Here is a 24,587-nt window from a genome sequence, read left to right on the forward strand (position 1 = left end):
CGGCCACCGGCGCTTGGCTTCGGACAGTAGCCGAGAGCCGTAGTGTGCGTCTGCACTAAACTGCATCATAGCGAAAAGCTTTAGCAGTGTGTCTCGCAGGGAGATAGCTTAGGAGCGCAGCGCACTTATGCCTCCCTTGTCCAGAAACACGATTTTACTCTACACTCCAAAAACACTGCTCTTTCCAGGGCAAGATGCCAGATGCTCTTTGATGGCCGTGCTCCCTTCCTGCTCTTGCCCAGCTCGTTGTTTTAACGTGCACATGCCGTCCTGGCATTGAGTGCACAGTGAAAGCAATCGCAAAAGTCCAGCAGCTGCTGACTCCCAAACACAAAGGCTCTTGTCTACGTTCTTGCTTCTCGACACTTCAACGGAGTCCTTCATTTCTGCAGCTGCCATCGAGTTCTCTGCATCTCGAGCCTTCGGGGACGAGCACGAAATTCCCAGGAGCGGCTGCATCAGAACGAAGTCAAAAACCAGGAAAGTTTCTCGGAACACTTTCAATAAAGCATGCCAGCCGTGCATTGAAAAGGCAGGGAGCTTTAGTCACCGTCCTCTAGCAGTCGCAAGGCTGTGCACACAAATTCGTCTCGCTGCGGCTTCGTTCTTCGCCCTCGTACAAGCTACCGCTCTGTCCGGCTCCCGGAGCAGGAGAAGCGGCTGCTTCGCGCACACAACAGCGGAGCGGCAGCCGTATGCTACGAAGCGCTGCTTCAGCCGAAAGACGCCGGCCACCGGCGCTTGGCTTCGGACAGCTCCGGAGAGCCCTAGTGTGCGTCTGCACTAGACTGCATCATAGCGAAAAGCTTTGGCAGTGTGTCTCGCAGGGAGATAGCTTAGGAGCGCAGCGCACTTATGCCTCCCTTGTCCAGAAACACGATTTTACTGCACACTCCAAAACAGTGCTCTTTTTAGGGCAATATATAAGCTGCTTTCTGACAGCCGTGATCTTTCGATTACTCTTGCCCAGCTCGTTGTTTTAACGTGCACATGCCGTCCTGGCATTGAGTGCACAGTGAAAGCAATCGCAAAAGTCCAGCAGCTGCTGACTCCCAAACACAAGGCGCTGGATATATGCTTGCTTCTCGACTACTCAACGCAGTCCTTCATTTCTGCAGTTGCCATCGAATTCTCTGCACTCGGTGCCTCAGAGGACGAGCACGAGTTTCCCAGGAAGGGCTGCATCAGGACGAATTCAAAACTCAGGAAAATTGTTCTGAAACACCTTCCATAAGGATGCTAGAATGGAATTGAAGAAGCAGGCGAGCGGCCACCACGGTCCACTAGCAGTCCTTAGGGTGCGCGCAGAAGCCGGGTGTTCTGCGGCTTCGTTCTTCGCCCTCGTACAAGCTACCGCTCTCTCCGGCTCCCGGAGCAGGAGAAGCGGCTGTTTCGCGCACACAACAGCGGAGCTGCAGCCGTACGCTCCGAAGCGCTGCTTCCGCCGAAAGACGCCGGCCACCGGCGCTTGGCTTCGGACAGTAGCCGAGAGCCGTAGTGTGCGTCTGCACTAAACTGCATCATAGCGAAAAGCTTTGGCAGTGTGTCTCGCAGGGAGATAGCTTAGGAGCGCAGCGCACTTATGCCTCCCTTGTCCAGAAACACGATTTTACTGCACACTCCAAAACAGTGCTCTTTTTAGGGCAATATATAAGCTGCTTTCTGACAGCCGTGATCTTTCGATTACTCTTGCCCAGCTCGTTGTTTTAACGTGCACATGCCGTCCTGGCATTGAGTGCACAGTGAAAGCAATCGCAAAAGTCCAGCAGCTGCTGACTCCCAAACACAAGGCGCTGGCTATGTTCTTGCTTCTTGACACCTCAACGCAGTCCTTCATTTCTGCAGTTGCCATCGAATTCTCTGCACTCGGTGCCTCAGAGGACGAGCACGAGTTTCCCAGGAAGGGCTGCATCAGGACGAATTCAAAACTCAGGAAAATTGTTCTGAAACACCTTCCATAAGGATGCTAGAATGGAATTGAAGAAGCAGGCGAGCGGCCACCACGGTCCACTAGCAGTCCTTAGGGTGCGCGCAGAAGCCGGGTGTTCTGCGGCTTCGTTCTTCGCCCTCGTACAAGCTACCGCTCTCTCCGGCTCCCGGAGCAGGAGAAGCGGCTGCTTCGCGCACACAACAGCGGAGCGGCAGCCGTACGCTCCGAAGCGCTGCTTCTGCCGAAAGTCGCCGGCCACCGGCGCTTGGCTTCGGACAGTAGCCGAGAGCCGTAGTGTGCGTCTGCACTAAACTGCATCATAGCGAAAAGCTTTAGCAGTGTGTCTCGCAGGGAGATAGCTTAGGAGCGCAGCGCACTTATGCCTCCCTTGTCCAGAAACACGATTTTACTGCACACTCCAAAAACACTGCTCTTTCCAGGGCAAGATGCCAGATGCTCTTTGATGGCCGTGCTCCCTTCCTGCTCTTGCCCAGCTCGTTGTTTTAACGTGCACATGCCGTCCTGGCATTGAGTGCACAGTGAAAGCAATCGCAAAAGTCCAGCAGCTGCTGACTCCCAAACACAAAGGCTCTTGTCTACGTTCTTGCTTCTCGACACTTCAACGGAGTCCTTCATTTCTGCAGCTGCCATCGAGTTCTCTGCATCTCGAGCCTTCGGGGACGAGCACGAAATTCCCAGGAGCGGCTGCATCAGAACGAAGTCAAAAACCAGGAAAGTTTCTCGGAACACTTTCAATAAAGCATGCCAGCAGTGCATTGAAAAGGCAGGGAGCTTTAGTCACCGTCCTCTAGCATTGCCAAGGCTGTGCACACAATGTCGTCTCGCTGCGGCTTCGTTCTTCGCCCTCGTACAAGCTACCGCTCTGTCCGGCTCCCGGAGCAGGAGAAGCGGCTGCTTCGCGCACACAACAGCGGAGCGGCAGCCGTACGCTACGAAGCGCTGCTTCCGCCGAAAGACGCCGGCCACCGGCGCTTGGCTTCGGACAGCTCCGGAGAGCCCTAGTGTGCGTCTGCACTAGACTGCATCCTAGCGAAAAGCTTTGGCAGTGTGTCTCGCAGGGAGATAGCTTAGGAGCGCAGCGCACTTATGCCTCCCTTGTCCAGAAACACGATTTTACTGCACACTCCAAAACAGTGCTCTTTTTAGGGCAATATATAAGCTGCTTTCTGACAGCCGTGATCTTTCGATTACTCTTGCCCAGCTCGTTGTTTTAACGTGCACGTGCCGTCCTGGCATTGAGTGCACAGTGAAAGCAATCGCAAAAGTCCAGCAGCTGCTGACTCCCAAACACAAGGCGCTGGATATATGCTTGCTTCTCGACTACTCAACGCAGTCCTTCATTTCTGCAGTTGCCATCGAATTCTCTGCACTCGGTGCCTCAGCGGACGAGCACGAGTTTCCCAGGAAGGGCTGCATCAGGACGAAGTCAAAACTCAGGAAAATTGTCCTGGAACACCTTCCATAAGGATGCTAGAATGGAATTGAAGAAGCAGGCGAGCGGCCACCACGGTCCACTAGCAGTCCTTAGGGTGCGCGCAGAAGCCCGGTGTTCTGCGGCTTCGTTCTTCGCCCTCGTACAAGCTACCGCTCTGTCCGGCTCCCGGAGCAGGAGAAGCGGCTGCTTCGCGCACACAACAGCGGAGCGGCAGCCGTACGCTCCGAAGCGCTGCTTCAGCCGAAAGATGCCGGCCACCGGCGCTTGGCTTCGGCAGCAGCCGAGAGCCGTAGTGTGCGTCTGCACTAAACTGCATCATAGCGAAAAGCTTTGGCAGTGTGTCTCGCAGGGAGATAGCTTAGGAGCGCAGCGCACTTATGCCTCCGTTGTCCAGAAACACGATTTTACTGCACACTCCAAAACAGTGCTCTGTTTAGGGCAATATATAAGCTGCTTTCTGACAGCCGTGATCTTTCGATTACTCTTGCCCAGCTCGTTGTTTTAACGTGCACATGCCGTCCTGGCATTGAGTGCACAGTGAAAGCAATCGCAAAAGTCCAGCAGCTGCTGACTCCCAGACACAAGGCGCTGGCTATGTTCTTGCTTCTTGACACCTCAACGCAGTCCTTCATTTCTGCAGTTGCCATCGAATTCTCTGCACTCGGTGCCTCAGAGGACGAGCACGAGTTTCCCAGGAAGGGCTGCATCAGGACGAATTCAAAACTCAGGAAAATTGTTCTGAAACACCTTCCATAAGGATGCTAGAATGGAATTGAAGAAGCAGGCGAGCGGCCACCACGGTCCACTAGCAGTCCTTAGGGTGCGCGCAGAAGCCGGGTGTTCTGCGGCTTCGTTCTTCGCCCTCGTACAAGCTACCGCTCTCTCCGGCTCCCGGAGCAGGAGAAGCGGCTGCTTCGCGCACACAACAGCGGAGCGGCAGCCGTACGCTCCGAAGCGCAGCTTCTGCCGAAAGTCGCCGGCCACCGGCGCTTGGCTTCGGACAGTAGCCGAGAGCCGTAGTGTGCGTCTGCACTAAACTGCATCATAGCGAAAAGCTTTGGCAGTGTGTCTCGCAGGGAGATAGCTTAGGAGCGCAGCGCACTTATGCCTCCGTTGTCCAGAAACACGATTTTACTGCACACTCCAAAACAGTGCTCTGTTTAGGGCAATATATAAGCTGCTTTCTGACAGCCGTGATCTTTCGATTACTCTTGCCCAGCTCGTTGTTTTAACGTGCACATGCCGTCCTGGCATTGAGTGCACAGTGAAAGCAATCGCAAAAGTCCAGCAGCTGCTGACTCCCAGACACAAGGCGCTGGCTATGTTCTTGCTTCTTGACACCTCAACGCAGTCCTTCATTTCTGCAGTTGCCATCGAGTTCTCTGCACTCGGTGCCTCAGCGGACGAGCACGAGTTTCCCAGGAAGGGCTGCATCAGGAGGAATTCAAAACTCAGGAAAATTGTCCTGGAACACCTTCCATAAGGATGCTAGAAGGGAATTGAAGAGGAGGGCGAGCGGCCACCACGGTCCACTAGCAGTCCTTAGGGTGCGCGCAGAAGCCCGGTGTTCTGCGGCTTCGTTCTTCGCCCTCGTACAAGCTACCGCTCTGTCCGGCTCCCGGAGCAGGAGAAGCGGCTGCTTCGCGCACACAACAGCGGAGCGGCAGCCGTACGCTCCGAAGCGCTGCTTCAGCCGAAAGACGCCGGCCACCGGCGCTTGGCTTCGGACAGCTCCGAAGAGCCCTAGTGTGCGTCTGCACTAGACTGCATCCTAGCGAAAAGCTTTGGCAGTGTGTCTCGCAGGGAGATAGCTTAGGAGCGCAGCGCACTTATGCCTCCCTTGTCCAGAAACACGATTTTACTCTACACTCCAAAAACAGTGCTCTTTTTAGGGCAATATATAAGCTGCTTTCTGACAGCCGTGATCTTTCGATTACTCTTGCCCAGCTCGTTGTTTTAACGTGCACATGCCGTCCTGGCATTGAGTGCACAGTGAAAGCAATCGCAAAAGTCCAGCAGCTGCTGACTCCCAAACACAAGGCGCTGGCTATGTTCTTCCTTCTTGACACCTCAACGCAGTCCTTCATTTCTGCAGTTGCCATCGAATTCTCTGCACTCGGTGCCTCAGAGGACGAGCACGAGTTTCCCAGGAAGGGCTGCATCAGGACGAATTCAAAACTCAGGAAAATTGTTCTGAAACACCTTCCATAAGGATGCTAGAATGGAATTGAAGAAGCAGGCGAGCGGCCACCACGGTCCACTAGCAGTCCTTAGGGTGCGCGCAGAAGCCGGGTGTTCTGCGGCTTCGTTCTTCGCCCTCGTACAAGCTACCGCTCTCTCCGGCTCCCGGAGCAGGAGAAGCGGCTGCTTCGCGCACACAACAGCGGAGCGGCAGCCGTACGCTCCAAAGCGCTGCTTCTGCCGAAAGTCGCCGGCCACCGGCGCTTGGCTTCGGACAGTAGCCGAGAGCCGTAGTGTGCGTCTGCACTAAACTGCATCATAGCGAAAAGCTTTAGCAGTGTGTCTCGCAGGGAGATAGCTTAGGAGCGCAGCGCACTTATGCCTCCCTTGTCCAGAAACACGATTTTACTGCACACTCCAAAAACACTGCTCTTTCCAGGGCAAGATGCCAGATGCTCTTTGATGGCCGTGCTCCCTTCCTGCTCTTGCCCAGCTCGTTGTTTTAACGTGCACATGCCGTCCTGGCATTCAGTGCACAGTGAAAGCAATCGCAAAAGTCCAGCAGCTGCTGACTCCCAAACACAAAGGCTCTTGTCTACGTTCTTGCTTCTCGACACTTCAACGGAGTCCTTCATTTCTGCAGCTGCCATCGAGTTCTCTGCATCTCGAGCCTTCGGGGACGAGCACGAAATTCCCAGGAGCGGCTGCATCAGAACGAAGTCAAAAACCAGGAAAGTTTCTCGGAACACTTTCAATAAAGCATGCCAGCAGTGCATTGAAAAGGCAGGGAGCTTTAGTCACCGTCCTCTAGCATTGCCAAGGCTGTGCACACAATGTCGTCTCGCTGCGGCTTCGTTCTTCGCCCTCGTACAAGCTACCGCTCTGTCCGGCTCCCGGAGCAGGAGAAGCGGCTGCTTCGCGCACACAACAGCGGAGCGGCAGCCGTACGCTCCGAAGCGCTGCTTCCGCCGAAAGACGCCGGCCACCGGCGCTTGGCTTCGGACAGCTCCGGAGAGCCCGAGTGTGCGTCTGCACTAGACTGCATCATAGCGAAAAGCTTTGGCAGTGTGTCTCGCAGGGAGATAGCTTAGGAGCGCAGCGCACTTATGCCTCCCTTGTCCAGAAACACGATTTTACTGCACACTCCAAAAGCAGTGCTCTTTTTAGGGCAATATATAAGCTGCTTTCTGACAGCCGTGATCTTTCGATTACTCTTGCCCAGCTCGTTGTTTTAACGTGCACGTGCCGTCCTGGCATTGAGTGCACAGTGAAAGCAATCGCAAAAGTCCAGCAGCTGCTGACTCCCAAACACAAGGCGCTGGATATATGCTTGCTTCTCGACTACTCAACGCAGTCCTTCATTTCTGCAGTTGCCATCGAATTCTCTGCACTCGGTGCCTCAGCGGACGAGCACGAGTTTCCCAGGAAGGGCTGCATCAGGACGAATTCAAAACTCAGGAAAATTGTCCTGGAACACCTTCCATAAGGATGCTAGAATGGAATTGAAGAAGCAGGCGAGCGGCCACCACGGTCCACTAGCAGTCCTTAGGGTGCGCGCAGAAGCCGGGTGTTCTGCGGCTTCGTTCTTCGCCCTCGTACAAGCTACCGCTCTGTCCGGCTCCCGGAGCAGGAGAAGCGGCTGTTTCGCGCACACAACAGCGGAGCTGCAGCCGTACGCTCCGAAGCGCTGCTTCCGCCGAAAGACGCCGGCCACCGGCGCTTGGCTTCGGACAGTAGCCGAGAGCCGTAGTGTGCGTCTGCACTAAACTGCATCATAGCGAAAAGCTTTGGCAGTGTGTCTCGCAGGGAGATAGCTTAGGAGCGCAGCGCACTTATGCCTCCGTTGTCCAGAAACACGATTTTACTGCACACTCCAAAACAGTGCTCTGTTTAGGGCAATATATAAGCTGCTTTCTGACAGCCGTGATCTTTCGATTACTCTTGCCCAGCTCGTTGTTTTAACGTGCACATGCCGTCCTGGCATTGAGTGCACAGTGAAAGCAATCGCAAAAGTCCAGCAGCTGCTGACTCCCAAACACAAGGCGCTGGCTATGTTCTTGCTTCTTGACACCTCAACGCAGTCCTTCATTTCTGCAGTTGCCATCGAATTCTCTGCACTCGGTGCCTCAGAGGACGAGCACGAGTTTCCCAGGAAGGGCTGCATCAGGACGAATTCAAAACTCAGGAAAATTGTTCTGAAACACCTTCCATAAGGATGCTAGAATGGAATTGAAGAAGCAGGCGAGCGGCCACCACGGTCCACTAGCAGTCCTTAGGGTGCGCGCAGAAGCCGGGTGTTCTGCGGCTTCGTTCTTCGCCCTCGTACAAGCTACCGCTCTCTCCGGCTCCCGGAGCAGGAGAAGCGGCTGCTTCGCGCACACAACAGCGGAGCGGCAGCCGTACGCTCCGAAGCGCTGCTTCTGCCGAAAGTCGCCGGCCACCGGCGCTTGGCTTCGGACAGTAGCCGAGAGCCGTAGTGTGCGTCTGCACTAAACTGCATCATAGCGAAAAGCTTTAGCAGTGTGTCTCGCAGGGAGATAGCTTAGGAGCGCAGCGCACTTATGCCTCCCTTGTCCAGAAACACGATTTTACTGCACACTCCAAAAACACTGCTCTTTCCAGGGCAAGATGCCAGATGCTCTTTGATGGCCGTGCTCCCTTCCTGCTCTTGCCCAGCTCGTTGTTTTAACGTGCACATGCCGTCCTGGCATTGAGTGCACAGTGAAAGCAATCGCAAAAGTCCAGCAGCTGCTGACTCCCAAACACAAAGGCTCTTGTCTACGTTCTTGCTTCTCGACACTTCAACGGAGTCCTTCATTTCTGCAGCTGCCATCGAGTTCTCTGCATCTCGAGCCTTCGGGGACGAGCACGAAATTCCCAGGAGCGGCTGCATCAGAACGAAGTCAAAAACCAGGAAAGTTTCTCGGAACACTTTCAATAAAGCATGCCAGCAGTGCATTGAAAAGGCAGGGAGCTTTAGTCACCGTCCTCTAGCATTGCCAAGGCTGTGCACACAATGTCGTCTCGCTGCGGCTTCGTTCTTCGCCCTCGTACAAGCTACCGCTCTGTCCGGCTCCCGGAGCAGGAGAAGCGGCTGCTTCGCGCACACAACAGCGGAGCGGCAGCCGTACGCTCCGAAGCGCTGCTTCAGCCGAAAGACGCCGGCCACCGGCGCTTGGCTTCGGACAGCTCCGGAGAGCCCTAGTGTGCGTCTGCACTAGACTGCATCCTAGCGAAAAGCTTTGGCAGTGTGTCTCGCAGGGAGATAGCTTAGGAGCGCAGCGCACTTATGCCTCCCTTGTCCAGAAACACGATTTTACTGCACACTCCAAAACAGTGCTCTTTTTAGGGCAATATATAAGCTGCTTTCTGACAGCCGTGATCTTTCGATTACTCTTGCCCAGCTCGTTGTTTTAACGTGCACGTGCCGTCCTGGCATTGAGTGCACAGTGAAAGCAATCGCAAAAGTCCAGCAGCTGCTGACTCCCAAACACAAGGCGCTGGATATATGCTTGCTTCTCGACTACTCAACGCAGTCCTTCATTTCTGCAGTTGCCATCGAATTCTCTGCACTCGGTGCCTCAGCGGACGAGCACGAGTTTCCCAGGAAGGGCTGCATCAGGACGAAGCCAAAACTCAGGAAAATTGTCCTGGAACACCTTCCATAAGGATGCTAGAATGGAATTGAAGAAGCAGGCGAGCGGCCACCACGGTCCACTAGCAGTCCTTAGGGTGCGCGCAGAAGCCCGGTGTTCTGCGGCTTCGTTCTTCGCCCTCGTACAAGCTACCGCTCTGTCCGGCTCCCGGAGCAGGAGAAGCGGCTGCTTCGCGCACACAACAGCGGAGCGGCAGCCGTACGCTCCGAAGCGCTGCTTCAGCCGAAAGATGCCGGCCACCGGCGCTTGGCTTCGGCAGCAGCCGAGAGCCGTAGTGTGCGTCTGCACTAAACTGCATCATAGCGAAAAGCTTTGGCAGTGTGTCTCGCAGGGAGATAGCTTAGGAGCGCAGCGCACTTATGCCTCCGTTGTCCAGAAACACGATTTTACTGCACACTCCAAAACAGTGCTCTGTTTAGGGCAATATATAAGCTGCTTTCTGACAGCCGTGATCTTTCGATTACTCTTGCCCAGCTCGTTGTTTTAACGTGCACATGCCGTCCTGGCATTGAGTGCACAGTGAAAGCAATCGCAAAAGTCCAGCAGCTGCTGACTCCCAAACACAAGGCGCTGGCTATGTTCTTGCTTCTTGACACCTCAACGCAGTCCTTCATTTCTGCAGTTGCCATCGAATTCTCTGCACTCGGTGCCTCAGAGGACGAGCACGAGTTTCCCAGGAAGGGCTGCATCAGGACGAATTCAAAACTCAGGAAAATTGTTCTGAAACACCTTCCATAAGGATGCTAGAATGGAATTGAAGAAGCAGGCGAGCGGCCACCACGGTCCACTAGCAGTCCTTAGGGTGCGCGCAGAAGCCGGGTGTTCTGCGGCTTCGTTCTTCGCCCTCGTACAAGCTACCGCTCTCTCCGGCTCCCGGAGCAGGAGAAGCGGCTGCTTCGCGCACACAACAGCGGAGCGGCAGCCGTACGCTCCGAAGCGCTGCTTCTGCCGAAAGTCGCCGGCCACCGGCGCTTGGCTTCGGACAGTAGCCGAGAGCCGTAGTGTGCGTCTGCACTAAACTGCATCATAGCGAAAAGCTTTAGCAGTGTGTCTCGCAGGGAGATAGCTTAGGAGCGCAGCGCACTTATGCCTCCCTTGTCCAGAAACACGATTTTACTCTACACTCCAAAAACACTGCTCTTTCCAGGGCAAGATGCCAGATGCTCTTTGATGGCCGTGCTCCCTTCCTGCTCTTGCCCAGCTCGTTGTTTTAACGTGCACATGCCGTCCTGGCATTGAGTGCACAGTGAAAGCAATCGCAAAAGTCCAGCAGCTGCTGACTCCCAAACACAAAGGCTCTTGTCTACGTTCTTGCTTCTCGACACTTCAACGGAGTCCTTCATTTCTGCAGCTGCCATCGAGTTCTCTGCATCTCGAGCCTTCGGGGACGAGCACGAAATTCCCAGGAGCGGCTGCATCAGAACGAAGTCAAAAACCAGGAAAGTTTCTCGGAACACTTTCAATAAAGCATGCCAGCAGTGCATTGAAAAGGCAGGGAGCTTTAGTCACCGTCCTCTAGCATTGCCAAGGCTGTGCACACAAATTCGTCTCGCTGCGGCTTCGTTCTTCGCCCTCGTACAAGCTACCGCTCTGTCCGGCTCCCGGAGCAGGAGAAGCGGCTTCTTCGCGCACACAACAGCGGAGCGGCAGCCGTACGCTCCGAAGCGCTGCTTCAGCCGAAAGACGCCGGCCACCGGCGCTTGGCTTCGGACAGCTCCGGAGAGCCCTAGTGTGCGTCTGCACTAGACTGCATCCTAGCGAAAAGCTTTGGCAGTGTGTCTCGCAGGGAGATAGCTTAGGAGCGCAGCGCACTTATGCCTCCCTTGTCCAGAAACACGATTTTACTGCACACTCCAAAACAGTGCTCTTTTTAGGGCAATATATAAGCTGCTTTCTGACAGCCGTGATCTTTCGATTACTCTTGCCCAGCTCGTTGTTTTAACGTGCACGTGCCGTCCTGGCATTGAGTGCACAGTGAAAGCAATCGCAAAAGTCCAGCAGCTGCTGACTCCCAAACACAAGGCGCTGGATATATGCTTGCTTCTCGACTACTCAACGCAGTCCTTCATTTCTGCAGTTGCCATCGAATTCTCTGCACTCGGTGCCTCAGCGGACGAGCACGAGTTTCCCAGGAAGGGCTGCATCAGGACGAAGTCAAAACTCAGGAAAATTGTCCTGGAACACCTTCCATAAGGATGCTAGAATGGAATTGAAGAAGCAGGCGAGCGGCCACCACGGTCCACTAGCAGTCCTTAGGGTGCGCGCAGAAGCCCGGTGTTCTGCGGCTTCGTTCTTCGCCCTCGTACAAGCTACCGCTCTGTCCGGCTCCCGGAGCAGGAGAAGCGGCTGCTTCGCGCACACAACAGCGGAGCGGCAGCCGTACGCTCCGAAGCGCTGCTTCAGCCGAAAGATGCCGGCCACCGGCGCTTGGCTTCGGCAGCAGCCGAGAGCCGTAGTGTGCGTCTGCACTAAACTGCATCATAGCGAAAAGCTTTGGCAGTGTGTCTCGCAGGGAGATAGCTTAGGAGCGCAGCGCACTTATGCCTCCGTTGTCCAGAAACACGATTTTACTGCACACTCCAAAACAGTGCTCTGTTTAGGGCAATATATAAGCTGCTTTCTGACAGCCGTGATCTTTCGATTACTCTTGCCCAGCTCGTTGTTTTAACGTGCACATGCCGTCCTGGCATTGAGTGCACAGTGAAAGCAATCGCAAAAGTCCAGCAGCTGCTGACTCCCAAACACAAGGCGCTGGCTATGTTCTTGCTTCTTGACACCTCAACGCAGTCCTTCATTTCTGCAGTTGCCATCGAATTCTCTGCACTCGGTGCCTCAGAGGACGAGCACGAGTTTCCCAGGAAGGGCTGCATCAGGACGAATTCAAAACTCAGGAAAATTGTTCTGAAACACCTTCCATAAGGATGCTAGAATGGAATTGAAGAAGCAGGCGAGCGGCCACCACGGTCCACTAGCAGTCCTTAGGGTGCGCGCAGAAGCCCGGTGTTCTGCGGCTTCGTTCTTCGCCCTCGTACAAGCTACCGCTCTGTCCGGCTCCCGGAACAGGAGAAGCGGCTGCTTCGCGCACACAACAGCGGAGCGGCAGCCGTACGCTCCGAAGCGCAGCTTCTGCCGAAAGTCGCCGGCCACCGGCGCTTGGCTTCGGACAGTAGCCGAGAGCCGTAGTGTGCGTCTGCACTAAACTGCATCATAGCGAAAAGCTTTAGCAGTGTGTCTCGCAGGGAGATAGCTTAGGAGCGCAGCGCACTTATGCCTCCCTTGTCCAGAAACACGATTTTACTCTACACTCCAAAAACACTGCTCTTTCCAGGGCAAGATGCCAGATGCTCTTTGATGGCCGTGCTCCCTTCCTGCTCTTGCCCAGCTCGTTGTTTTAACGTGCACATGCCGTCCTGGCATTGAGTGCACAGTGAAAGCAATCGCAAAAGTCCAGCAGCTGCTGACTCCCAAACACAAAGGCTCTTGTCTACGTTCTTGCTTCTCGACACTTCAACGGAGTCCTTCATTTCTGCAGCTGCCATCGAGTTCTCTGCATCTCGAGCCTTCGGGGACGAGCACGAAATTCCCAGGAGCGGCTGCATCAGAACGAAGTCAAAAACCAGGAAAGTTTCTCGGAACACTTTCAATAAAGCATGCCAGCAGTGCATTGAAAAGGCAGGGAGCTTTAGTCACCGTCCTCTAGCATTGCCAAGGCTGTGCACACAATGTCGTCTCGCTGCGGCTTCGTTCTTCGCCCTCGTACAAGCTACCGCTCTGTCCGGCTCCCGGAGCAGGAGAAGCGGCTTCTTCGCGCACACAACAGCGGAGCGGCAGCCGTACGCTCCGAAGCGCTGCTTCAGCCGAAAGACGCCGGCCACCGGCGCTTGGCTTCGGACAGCTCCGGAGAGCCGTACTGTGCGTCTGCACTAGACTGCATCCTAGCGAAAAGCTTTGGCAGTGTGTCTCGCAGGGAGATAGCTTAGGAGCGCAGCGCACTTATGCCTCCCTTGTCCAGAAACACGATTTTACTGCACACTCCAAAACAGTGCTCTTTTTAGGGCAATATATAAGCTGCTTTCTGACAGCCGTGATCTTTCGATTACTCTTGCCCAGCTCGTTGTTTTAACGTGCACGTGCCGTCCTGGCATTGAGTGCACAGTGAAAGCAATCGCAAAAGTCCAGCAGCTGCTGACTCCCAAACACAAGGCGCTGGATATATGCTTGCTTCTCGACTACTCAACGCAGTCCTTCATTTCTGCAGTTGCCATCGAATTCTCTGCACTCGGTGCCTCAGCGGACGAGCACGAGTTTCCCAGGAAGGGCTGCATCAGGACGAAGTCAAAACTCAGGAAAATTGTCCTGGAACACCTTCCATAAGGATGCTAGAATGGAATTGAAGAAGCAGGCGAGCGGCCACCACGGTCCACTAGCAGTCCTTAGGGTGCGCGCAGAAGCCCGGTGTTCTGCGGCTTCGTTCTTCGCCCTCGTACAAGCTACCGCTCTGTCCGGCTCCCGGAGCAGGAGAAGCGGCTGCTTCGCGCACACAACAGCGGAGCGGCAGCCGTACGCTACGAAGCGCTGCTTCAGCCGAAAGACGCCGGCCACCGGCGCTTGGCTTCGGACAGCTCCGGAGAGCCCTAGTGTGCGTCTGCACTAGACTGCATCATAGCGAAAAGCTTTGGCAGTGTGTCTCGCAGGGAGATAGCTTAGGAGCGCAGCGCACTTATGCCTCCCTTGTCCAGAAACACGATTTTACTGCACACTCCAAAACAGTGCTCTTTTTTCGGGCAATATATAAGCTGCTTTCTGACAGCCGTGATCTTTCGATTACTCTTGCCCAGCTCGTTGTTTTAACGTGCACGTGCCGTCCTGGCATTGAGTGCACAGTGAAAGCAATCGCAAAAGTCCAGCAGCTGCTGACTCCCAAACACAAGGCGCTGGATATATGCTTGCTTCTCGACTACTCAACGCAGTCCTTCATTTCTGCAGTTGCCATCGAATTCTCTGCACTCGGTGCCTCAGAGGACGAGCACGAGTTTCCCAGGAAGGGCTGCATCAGGACGAATTCAAAACTCAGGAAAATTGTCCTGGAACACCTTCCATAAGGATGCTAGAATGGAATTGAAGAAGCAGGCGAGCGGCCACCACGGTCCAATAGCAGTCCTTAGGGTGCGCGCAGAAGCCGGGTGTTCTGCGGCTTCGTTCTTCGCCCTCGTACAAGCTACCGCTCTGTCCGGCTCCCGGAGCAGGAGAAGCGGCTGCTTCGCGCACACAACAGCGGAGCTGCAGCCGTACGCTCCGAAGCGCTGCTTCCGCCGAAAGACGCCGGCCACCGGCGCTTGGCTTCGGACAGTAGCCGAGAGCCGTAGTGTGCGTCTGCACTAAACTGCATCATAGCGAAAAGCTTTGGCAGTGTGTCTCGCAGGGAGATAGCTTAGGAGCGCAGCGCACTTATGCCTCCCTTGTCCAGAAACACGATTTTACTGCACACTCCAAAACAGTGCTCTTTTTAGGGCAATATATAAGCTGCTTTCTGACAGCCGTGATCTTTCGATTACTCTTGCCCAGCTCGTTGTTTTAACGTGCACATGCCGTCCTGGCATTGAGTGCACAGTGAAAGCAATCGCAAAAGTCCAGCAGCTGCTGACTCCCAAACACAAGGCGCTGGCTATGTTCTTCCTTCTTGACACCTCAACGCAGTCCTTCATTTCTGCAGTTGCCATCGAATTCTCTGCACTCGGTGCCTCAGAGGACGAGCACGAGTTTCCCAGGAAGGGCTGCATCAGGACGAATTCAAAACTCAGGAAAATTGTTCTGAAACACCTTCCATAAGGATGCTAGAATGGAATTGAAGAAGCAGGCGAGCGGCCACCACGGTCCACTAGCAGTCCTTAGGGTGCGCGCAGAAGCCGGGTGTTCTGCGGCTTCGTTCTTCGCCCTCGTACAAGCTACCGCTCTCTCCGGCTCCCGGAGCAGGAGAAGCGGCTGCTTCGCGCACACAACAGCGGAGCGGCAGCCGTACGCTCCGAAGCGCTGCTTCTGCCGAAAGTCGCCGGCCACCGGCGCTTGGCTTCGGACAGTAGCCGAGAGCCGTAGTGTGCGTCTGCACTAAACTGCATCATAGCGAAAAGCTTTGGCAGTGTGTCTCGCAGGGAGATAGCTTAGGAGCGCAGCGCACTTATGCCTCCCTTGTCCAGAAACACGATTTTACTGCACACTCCAAAAACACTGCTCTTTCCAGGGCAAGATGCCAGATGCTCTTTGATGGCCGTGCTCCCTTCCTGCTCTTGCCCAGCTCGTTGTTTTAACGTGCACATGCCGTCCTGGCATTGAGTGCACAGTGAAAGCAATCGCAAAAGTCCAGCAGCTGCTGACTCCCAAACACAAAGGCTCTTGTCTACGTTCTTGCTTCTCGACACCTCAACGCAGTCCTTCATTTCTGCAGTTGCCATCGAGTTCTCTGCATCTCGAGCCTTCGGGGACGAGCACGAAATTCCCAGGAGCGGCTGCATCAGAACGAAGTCAAAAACCAGGAAAGTTTCTCGGAACACTTTCAATAAAGCATGCCAGCCGTGCATTGAAAAGGCAGGGAGCTTTAGTCACCGTCCTCTAGCAGTCGCAAGGCTGTGCACACAAATTCGTCTCGCTGCGGCTTCGTTCTTCGCCCTCGTACAAGCTACCGCTCTGTCCGGCTCCCGGAGCAGGAGAAGCGGCTTCTTCGCGCACACAACAGCGGAGCGGCAGCCGTACGCTCCGAAGCGCTGCTTCAGCCGAAAGACGCCGGCCACCGGCGCTTGGCTTCGGACAGCTCCGGAGAGCCGTAGTGTGCGTCTGCACTAGACTGCATCCTAGCGAAAAGCTTTGGCAGTGTGTCTCGCAGGGAGATAGCTTAGGAGCGCAGGGCACTTATGCCTCCCTTGTCCAGAAACACGATTTTACTGCACACTCCAAAACAGTGCTCTTTTTAGGGCAATATATAAGCTGCTTTCTGACAGCCGTGATCTTTCGATTACTCTTGCCCAGCTCGTTGTTTTAACGTGCACGTGCCGTCCTGGCATTGAGTGCACAGTGAAAGCAATCGCAAAAGTCCAGCAGCTGCTGACTCCCAAACACAAGGCGCTGGATATATGCTTGCTTCTCGACTACTCAACGCAGTCCTTCATTTCTGCAGTTGCCATCGAATTCTCTGCACTCGGTGCCTCAGCGGACGAGCACGAGTTTCCCAGGAAGGGCTGCATCAGGACGAAGTCAAAACTCAGGAAAATTGTCCTGGAACACCTTCCATAAGGATGCTAGAATGGAATTGAAGAAGCAGGCGAGCGGCCACCACGGTCCACTAGCAGTCCTTAGGGTGCGCGCAGAAGCCCGGTGTTCTGCGGCTTCGTTCTTCGCCCTCGTACAAGCTACCGCTCTGTCCGGCTCCCGGAGCAGGAGAAGCGGCTGCTTCGCGCACACAACAGCGGAGCGGCAGCCGTACGCTCCGAAGCGCTGCTTCTGCCGAAAGTCGCCGGCCACCGGCGCTTGGCTTCGGCAGCAGCCGAGAGCCGTAGTGTGCGTCTGCACTAAACTGCATCATAGCGAAAAGCTTTGGCAGTGTGTCTCGCAGGGAGATAGCTTAGGAGCGCAGCGCACTTATGCCTCCGTTGTCCAGAAACACGATTTTACTGCACACTCCAAAACAGTGCTCTGTTTAGGGCAATATATAAGCTGCTTTCTGACAGCCGTGATCTTTCGATTACTCTTGCCCAGCTCGTTGTTTTAACGTGCACATGCCGTCCTGGCATTCAGTGCACAGTGAAAGCAATCGCAAAAGTCCAGCAGCTGCTGACTCCCAGACACAAGGCGCTGGCTATGTTCTTGCTTCTTGACACCTCAACGCAGTCCTTCATTTCTGCAGTTGCCATCGAGTTCTCTGCATCTCGAGCCTTCGGGGACGAGCACGAAATTCCCAGGAGCGGCTGCATCAGAACGAAGTCAAAAACCAGGAAAGTTTCTCGGAACACTTTCAATAAAGCATGCCAGCCGTGCATTGAAAAGGCAGGGAGCTTTAGTCACCGTCCTCTAGCAGTCGCAAGGCTGTGCACACAAATTCGTCTCGCTGCGGCTTCGTTCTTCGCCCTCGTACAAGCTACCGCTCTGTCCGGCTCCCGGAGCAGGAGAAGCGGCTGCTTCGCGCACACAACAGCGGAGCGGCAGCCGTACGCTACGAAGCGCTGCTTCCGCCGAAAGACGCCGGCCACCGGCGCTTGGCTTCGGACAGCTCCGGAGAGCCCTAGTGTGCGTCTGCACTAGACTGCATCATAGCGAAAAGCTTTGGCAGTGTGTCTCGCAGGGAGATAGCTTAGGAGCGCAGCGCACTTATGCCTCCCTTGTCCAGAAACACGATTTTACTGCACACTCCAAAACAGTGCTCTGTTTAGGGCAATATATAAGCTGCTTTCTGACAGCCGTGATCTTTCGATTACTCTTGCCCAGCTCGTTGTTTTAACGTGCACATGCCGTCCTGGCATTGAGTGCACAGTGAAAGCAATCGCAAAAGTCCAGCAGCTGCTGACTCCCAAACACAAGGCGCTGGCTATGTTCTTCCTTCTTGACACCTCAACGCAGTCCTTCATTTCTGCAGTTGCCATCGAATTCTCTGCACTCGGTGCCTCAGAGGACGAGCACGAGTTTCCCAGGAAGGGCTGCATCAGGACGAATTCAAAACTCAGGAAAATTGTTCTGAAACACCTTCCATAAGGATGCTAGAATGGAATTGAAGAAGCAGGCGAGCGGCCACCACGGTCCACTAGCAGTCCTTAGGGTGCGCGCAGAAGCCGGGTGTTCTGCGGCTTCGTTCTTCGCCCTCGTACAAGCTACCGCTCTCTCCGGCTCCCGGAGCAGGAGAAGCGGCTGCTTCGCGCACACAACAGCGGAGCGGCAGCCGTACGCTCCGAAGCGCTGCTTCTGCCGAAAGTCGCCGGCCACCGGCGCTTGGCTTCGGACAGTAGCCGAGAGCCGTAGTGTGCGTCTGCACTAAACTGCATCATAGCGAAAAGCTTTAGCAGTGTGTCTCGCAGGGAGATAGCTTAGGAGCGCAGCGCACTTATGCCTCCCTTGTCCAGAAACACGATTTTACTGCACACTCCAAAAACACTGCTCTTTCCAGGGCAAGATGCCAGATGCTCTTTGATGGCCGTGCTCCCTTCCTGCTCTTGCCCAGCTCGTTGTTTTAACGTGCACATGCCGTCCTGGCATTGAGTGCACAGTGAAAGCAATCGCAAAAGTCCAGCAGCTGCTGACTCCCAAACACAAAGGCTCTTGTCTACGTTCTTGCTTCTCGACACTTCAACGGAGTCCTTCATTTCTGCAGCTGCCATCGAGTTCTCTGCATCTCGAGCCTTCGGGGACGAGCACGAAATTCCCAGGAGCGGCTGCATCAGAACGAAGTCAAAAACCAGGAAAGTTTCTCGGAACACTTTCAATAAAGCATGCCAGCAGTGCATTGAAAAGGCAGGGAGCTTTAGTCACCGTCCTCTAGCATTGCCAAGGCTGTGCACACAATGTCGTCTCCCTGCAGCTTCGTTCTTCGCCCTCGTACAAGCTACCGCTCTCTCCGGCTCCCGGAGCAGGAGAAGCGGCTGCTTCGCGCACACAACAGCGGAGCGGCAGCCGTACGCTCCGAAGCGCTGCTTCCGCCGAAAGACGCCGGCCACCGGCGCTTGGCTTCGGACAGCTCCGGAGAGCCGTAGTGTGCGTCTGCACTAGACTGCATCCTAGCGAAAAGCTTTGGCAGTGTGTCTCGCAGGGAGATAGCTTAGGAGCGCAGCGCACTTATGCCTCCCTTGTCCAGAAACACGATTTTACTGCACACTCCAAAACAGTGCTCTTTTTAGGGCAATATATAAGCTGCTTTCTGACAGCCGTGATCTTTCGATTACTCTTGCCCAGCTCGTTGTTTTAACGTGCACGTGCCGTCCTGGCATTGAGTGCACAGTGAAAGCAATCGCAAAAGTCCAGCAGCTGCTGACTCCCAAACACAAGGCGCTGGATATATGCTTGCTTCTCGACTACTCAACGCAGTCCTTCATTTCTGCAGTTGCCATCGAATTCTCTGCACTCGGTGCCTCAGCGGACGAGCACGAGTTTCCCAGGAAGGGCTGCATCAGGACGAAGTCAAAACTCAGGAAAATTGTCCTGGAACACCTTCCATAAGGATGCTAGAATGGAATTGAAGAAGCAGGCGAGCGGCCACCACGGTCCACTAGCAGTCCTTAGGGTGCGCGCAGAAGCCCGGTGTTCTGCGGCTTCGTTCTTCGCCCTCGTACAAGCTACCGCTCTGTCCGGCTCCCGGAGCAGGAGAAGCGGCTGCTTCGCGCACACAACAGCGGAGCGGCAGCCGTACGCTACGAAGCGCTGCTTCAGCCGAAAGACGCCGGCCACCGGCGCTTGGCTTCGGACAGCTCCGGAGAGCCCTAGTGTGCGTCTGCACTAGACTGCATCCTAGCGAAAAGCTTTGGCAGTGTGTCTCGCAGGGAGATAGCTTAGGAGCGCAGCGCACTTATGCCTCCGTTGTCCAGAAACACGATTTTACTGCACACTCCAAAACAGTGCTCTGTTTAGGGCAATATATAAGCTGCTTTCTGACAGCCGTGATCTTTCGATTACTCTTGCCCAGCTCGTTGTTTTAACGTGCACGTGCCGTCCTGGCATTGAGTGCACAGTGAAAGCAATCGCAAAAGTCCAGCAGCTGCTGACTCCCAAACACAAGGCGCTGGATATATGCTTGCTTCTCGACTACTCAACGCAGTCCTTCATTTCTGCAGTTGCCATCGAATTCTCTGCACTCGGTGCCTCAGCGGACGAGCACGAGTTTCCCAGGAAGGGCTGCATCAGGACGAAGTCAAAACTCAGGAAAATTGTCCTGGAACACCTTCCATAAGGATGCTAGAATGGAATTGAAGAAGCAGGCGAGCGGCCACCACGGTCCACTAGCAGTCCTTAGGGTGCGCGCAGAAGCCCGGTGTTCTGCGGTTTCGTTCTTCGCCCTCGTACAAGCTACCGCTCTGTCCGGCTCCCGGAGCAGGAGAAGCGGCTGCTTCGCGCACACAACAGCGGAGCGGCAGCCGTACGCTCCGAAGCGCTGCTTCTGCCGAAAGTCGCCGGCCACCGGCGCTTGGCTTCGGCAGCAGCCGAGAGCCGTAGTGTGCGTCTGCACTAGACTGCATCATAGCGAAAAGCTTTGGCAGTGTGTCTCGCAGGGAGATAGCTTAGGAGCGCAGCGCACTTATGCCTCCGTTGTCCAGAAACACGATTTTACTGCACACTCCAAAACAGTGCTCTGTTTAGGGCAATATATAAGCTGCTTTCTGACAGCCGTGATCTTTCGATTACTCTTGCCCAGCTCGTTGTTTTAACGTGCACATGCCGACCTGGCATTCAGTGCACAGTGAAAGCAATCGCAAAAGTCCAGCAGCTGCTGACTCCCAGACACAAGGCGCTGGCTATGTTCTTGCTTCTTGACACCTCAACGCAGTCCTTCATTTCTGCAGTTGCCATCGAGTTCTCTGCATCTCGAGCCTTCGGGGACGAGCACGAAATTCCCAGGAGCGGCTGCATCAGAACGAAGTCAAAAACCAGGAAAGTTTCTCGGAACACTTTCAATAAAGCATGCCAGCCGTGCATTGAAAAGGCAGGGAGCTTTAGTCACCGTCCTCTAGCAGTCGCAAGGCTGTGCACACAAATTCGTCTCGCTGCGGCTTCGTTCTTCGCCCTCGTACAAGCTACCGCTCTGTCCGGCTCCCGGAGCAGGAGAAGCGGCTGCTTCGCGCACACAACAGCGGAGCGGCAGCCGTACGCTCCGAAGCGCTGCTTCAGCCGAAAGACGCCGGCCACCGGCGCTTGGCTTCGGACAGCTCCGGAGAGCCCTAGTGTGCGTCTGCACTAGACTGCATCATAGCGAAAAGCTTTGGCAGTGTGTCTCGCAGGGAGATAGCTTAGGAGCGCAGCGCACTTATGCCTCCCTTGTCCAGAAACACGATTTTACTGCACACTCCAAAACAGTGCTCTTTTTAGGGCAATATATAAGCTGCTTTCTGACAGCCGTGATCTTTCGATTACTCTTGCCCAGCTCGTTGTTTTAACGTGCACATGCCGTCCTGGCATTGAGTGCACAGTGAAAGCAATCGCAAAAGTCCAGCAGCTGCTGACTCCCAAACACAAGGCGCTGGCTATGTTCTTCCTTCTTGACACCTCAACGCAGTCCTTCATTTCTGCAGTTGCCATCGAATTCTCTGCACTCGGTGCCTCAGAGGACGAGCACGAGTTTCCCAGGAAGGGCTGCATCAGGACTCATTCAAAACTCAGGAAAATTGTTCTGAAACACCTTCCATAAGGATGCTAGAATGGAATTGAAGAAGCAGGCGAGCGGCCACCACGGTCCACTAGCAGTCCTTAGGGTGCGCGCAGAAGCCGGGTGTTCTGCGGCTTCGTTCTTCGCCCTCGTACAAGCTACCGCTCTCTCCGGCTCCCGGAGCAGGAGAAGCGGCTGCTTCGCGCACACAACAGCGGAGCGGCAGCCGTACGCTCCGAAGCGCAGCTTCTGCCGAAAGTCGCCGGCCACCGGCGCTTGGCTTCGGACAGTAGCCGAGAGCCGTAGTGTGCGTCTGCACTAAACTGCATCATAGCGAAAAGCTTTAGCAGTGTGTCTCGCAGGGAGATAGCTTAGGAGCGCAGCGCACTTATGCCTCCCTTGTCCAGAAACACGATTTTACTGCACACTCCAAAAACACTGCTCTTTCCAGGGCAAGATGCCAGATGCTCTTTGATGGCCGTGCTCCCTTCCTGCTCTTGCCCAGCTCGTTGTTTTAACGTGCACATGCCGTCCTGGCATTGAGTGCACAGTGAAAGCAATCGCAAAAGTCCAGCAGCTGCTGACTCCCAAACACAAAGGCTCTTGTCTACGTTCTTGCTTCTCGACACTTCAACGGAGTCCTTCATTTCTGCAGCTGCCATCGAGTTCTCTGCATCTCGAGCCTTCGGGGACGAGCACGAAATTCCCAGGAGCGGCTGCATCAGAACGAAGTCAAAAACCAGGAAAGTTTCTCGGAACACTTTCAATAAAGCATGCCAGCAGTGCATTGAAAAGGCAGGGAGCTTTAGTCACCGTCCTCTAGCATTGCCAAGGCTGTGCACACAATGTCGTCTCCCTGCGGCTTCGTTCTTCGCCCTCGTACAAGCTACCGCTCTCTCCGGCTCCCGGAGCAGGAGAAGCGGCTGCTTCGCGCACACAACAGCGGAGCGGCAGCCGTACGCTCCAAAGCGCTGCTTCCGCCGAAAGACGCCGGCCACCGGCGCTTGGCTTCGGACAGCTCCGGAGAGCCGTAGTGTGCGTCTGCACTAGACTGCATCCTAGCGAAAAGCTTTGGCAGTGTGTCTCGCAGGGAGATAGCTTAGGAGCGCAGCGCACTTATGCCTCCCTTGTCCAGAAACACGATTTTACTGCACACTCCAAAACAGTGCTCTTTTTAGGGCAATATATAAGCTGCTTTCTGACAGCCGTGATCTTTCGATTACTCTTGCCCAGCTCGTTGTTTTAACGTGCACGTGCCGTCCTGGCATTGAGTGCACAGTGAAAGCAATCGCAAAAGTCCAGCAGCTGCTGACTCCCAAACACAAGGCGCTGGATATATGCTTGCTTCTCGACTACTCAACGCAGTCCTTCATTTCTGCAGTTGCCATCGAATTCTCTGCACTCGGTGCCTCAGCGGACGAGCACGAGTTTCCCAGGAAGGGCTGCATCAGGACGAAGTCAAAACTCAGGAAAATTGTCCTGGAACACCTTCCATAAGGATGCTAGAATGGAATTGAAGAAGCAGGCGAGCGGCCACCACGGTCCACTAGCAGTCCTTAGGGTGCGCGCAGAAGCCCGGTGTTCTGCGGCTTCGTTCTTCGCCCTCGTACAAGCTACCGCTCTGTCCGGCTCCCGGAGCAGGAGAAGCGGCTGCTTCGCGCACACAACAGCGGAGCGGCAGCCGTACGCTCCGAAGCGCTGCTTCAGCCGAAAGACGCCGGCCACCGGCGCTTGGCTTCGGACAGCTCCGGAGAGCCCTAGTGTGCGTCTGCACTAGACTGCATCATAGCGAAAAGCTTTGGCAGTGTGTCTCGCAGGGAGATAGCTTAGGAGCGCAGCGCACTTATGCCTCCGTTGTCCAGAAACACGATTTTACTGCACACTCCAAAACAGTGCTCTGTTTAGGGCAATATATAAGCTGCTTTCTGACAGCCGTGATCTTTCGATTACTCTTGCCCAGCTCGTTGTTTTAACGTGCACGTGCCGTCCTGGCATTGAGTGCACAGTGAAAGCAATCGCAAAAGTCCAGCAGCTGCTGACTCCCAAACACAAGGCGCTGGATATATGCTTGCTTCTCGACACCTCAACGCAGTCCTTCATTTCTGCAGTTGCCATCGAATTCTCTGCACTCGGTGCCTCAGAGGACGAGCACGAGTTTCCCATGAAGGGCTGCATCAGGACTCATTCAAAACTCAGGAAAATTGTCCTGGAACACCTTCCATAAGGATGCTAGAATGGAATTGAAGAAGCAGGCGAGCGGCCACCACCGTCCACTAGCAGTCCTTAGGGTGCGCGCAGAAGCCGGGTGTTCTGCGGCTTCGTTCTTCGCCCTCGTACAAGCTACCGCTCTGTCCGGCTCCCGGAGCAGGAGAAGCGGCTGTTTCGCGCACACAACAGCGGAGCTGCAGCCGTACGCTCCGAAGCGCTGCTTCAGCCGAAAGACGCCGGCCACCGGCGCTTGGCTTCGGACAGTAGCCGAGAGCCGTAGTGTGCGTCTGCACTAAACTGCATCATAGCGAAAAGCTTTGGCAGTGTGTCTCGCAGGGAGATAGCTTAGGAGCGCAGCGCACTTATGCCTCCCTTGTCCAGAAACACGATTTTACTGCACACTCCAAAACAGTGCTCTTTTTAGGGCAATATATAAGCTGCTTTCTGACAGCCGTGATCTTTCGATTACTCTTGCCCAGCTCGTTGTTTTAACGTGCACATGCCGTCCTGGCATTGAGTGCACAGTGAAAGCAATTGCAAAAGTCCAGCAGCTGCTGACTCCCAAACACAAGGCGCTGGCTATGTTCTTCCTTCTTGACACCTCAACGCAGTCCTTCATTTCTGCAGTTGCCATCGAATTCTCTGCACTCGGTGCCTCAGAGGACGAGCACGAGTTTCCCAGGAAGGGCTGCATCAGGACGAATTCAAAACTCAGGAAAATTGTTCTGAAACACCTTCCATAAGGATGCTAGAATGGAATTGAAGAAGCAGGCGAGCGGCCACCACGGTCCACTAGCAGTCCTTAGGGTGCGCGCAGAAGCCGGGTGT

The sequence above is a fragment of the Lonchura striata genome, chromosome 1A (genome assembly GCF_050655825.1).
Source record: "Lonchura striata isolate lonStrDom1 chromosome 1A, ASM5065582v1, whole genome shotgun sequence".
In the NCBI taxonomy this organism is placed as follows: domain Eukaryota; kingdom Metazoa; phylum Chordata; class Aves; order Passeriformes; family Estrildidae; genus Lonchura; species Lonchura striata.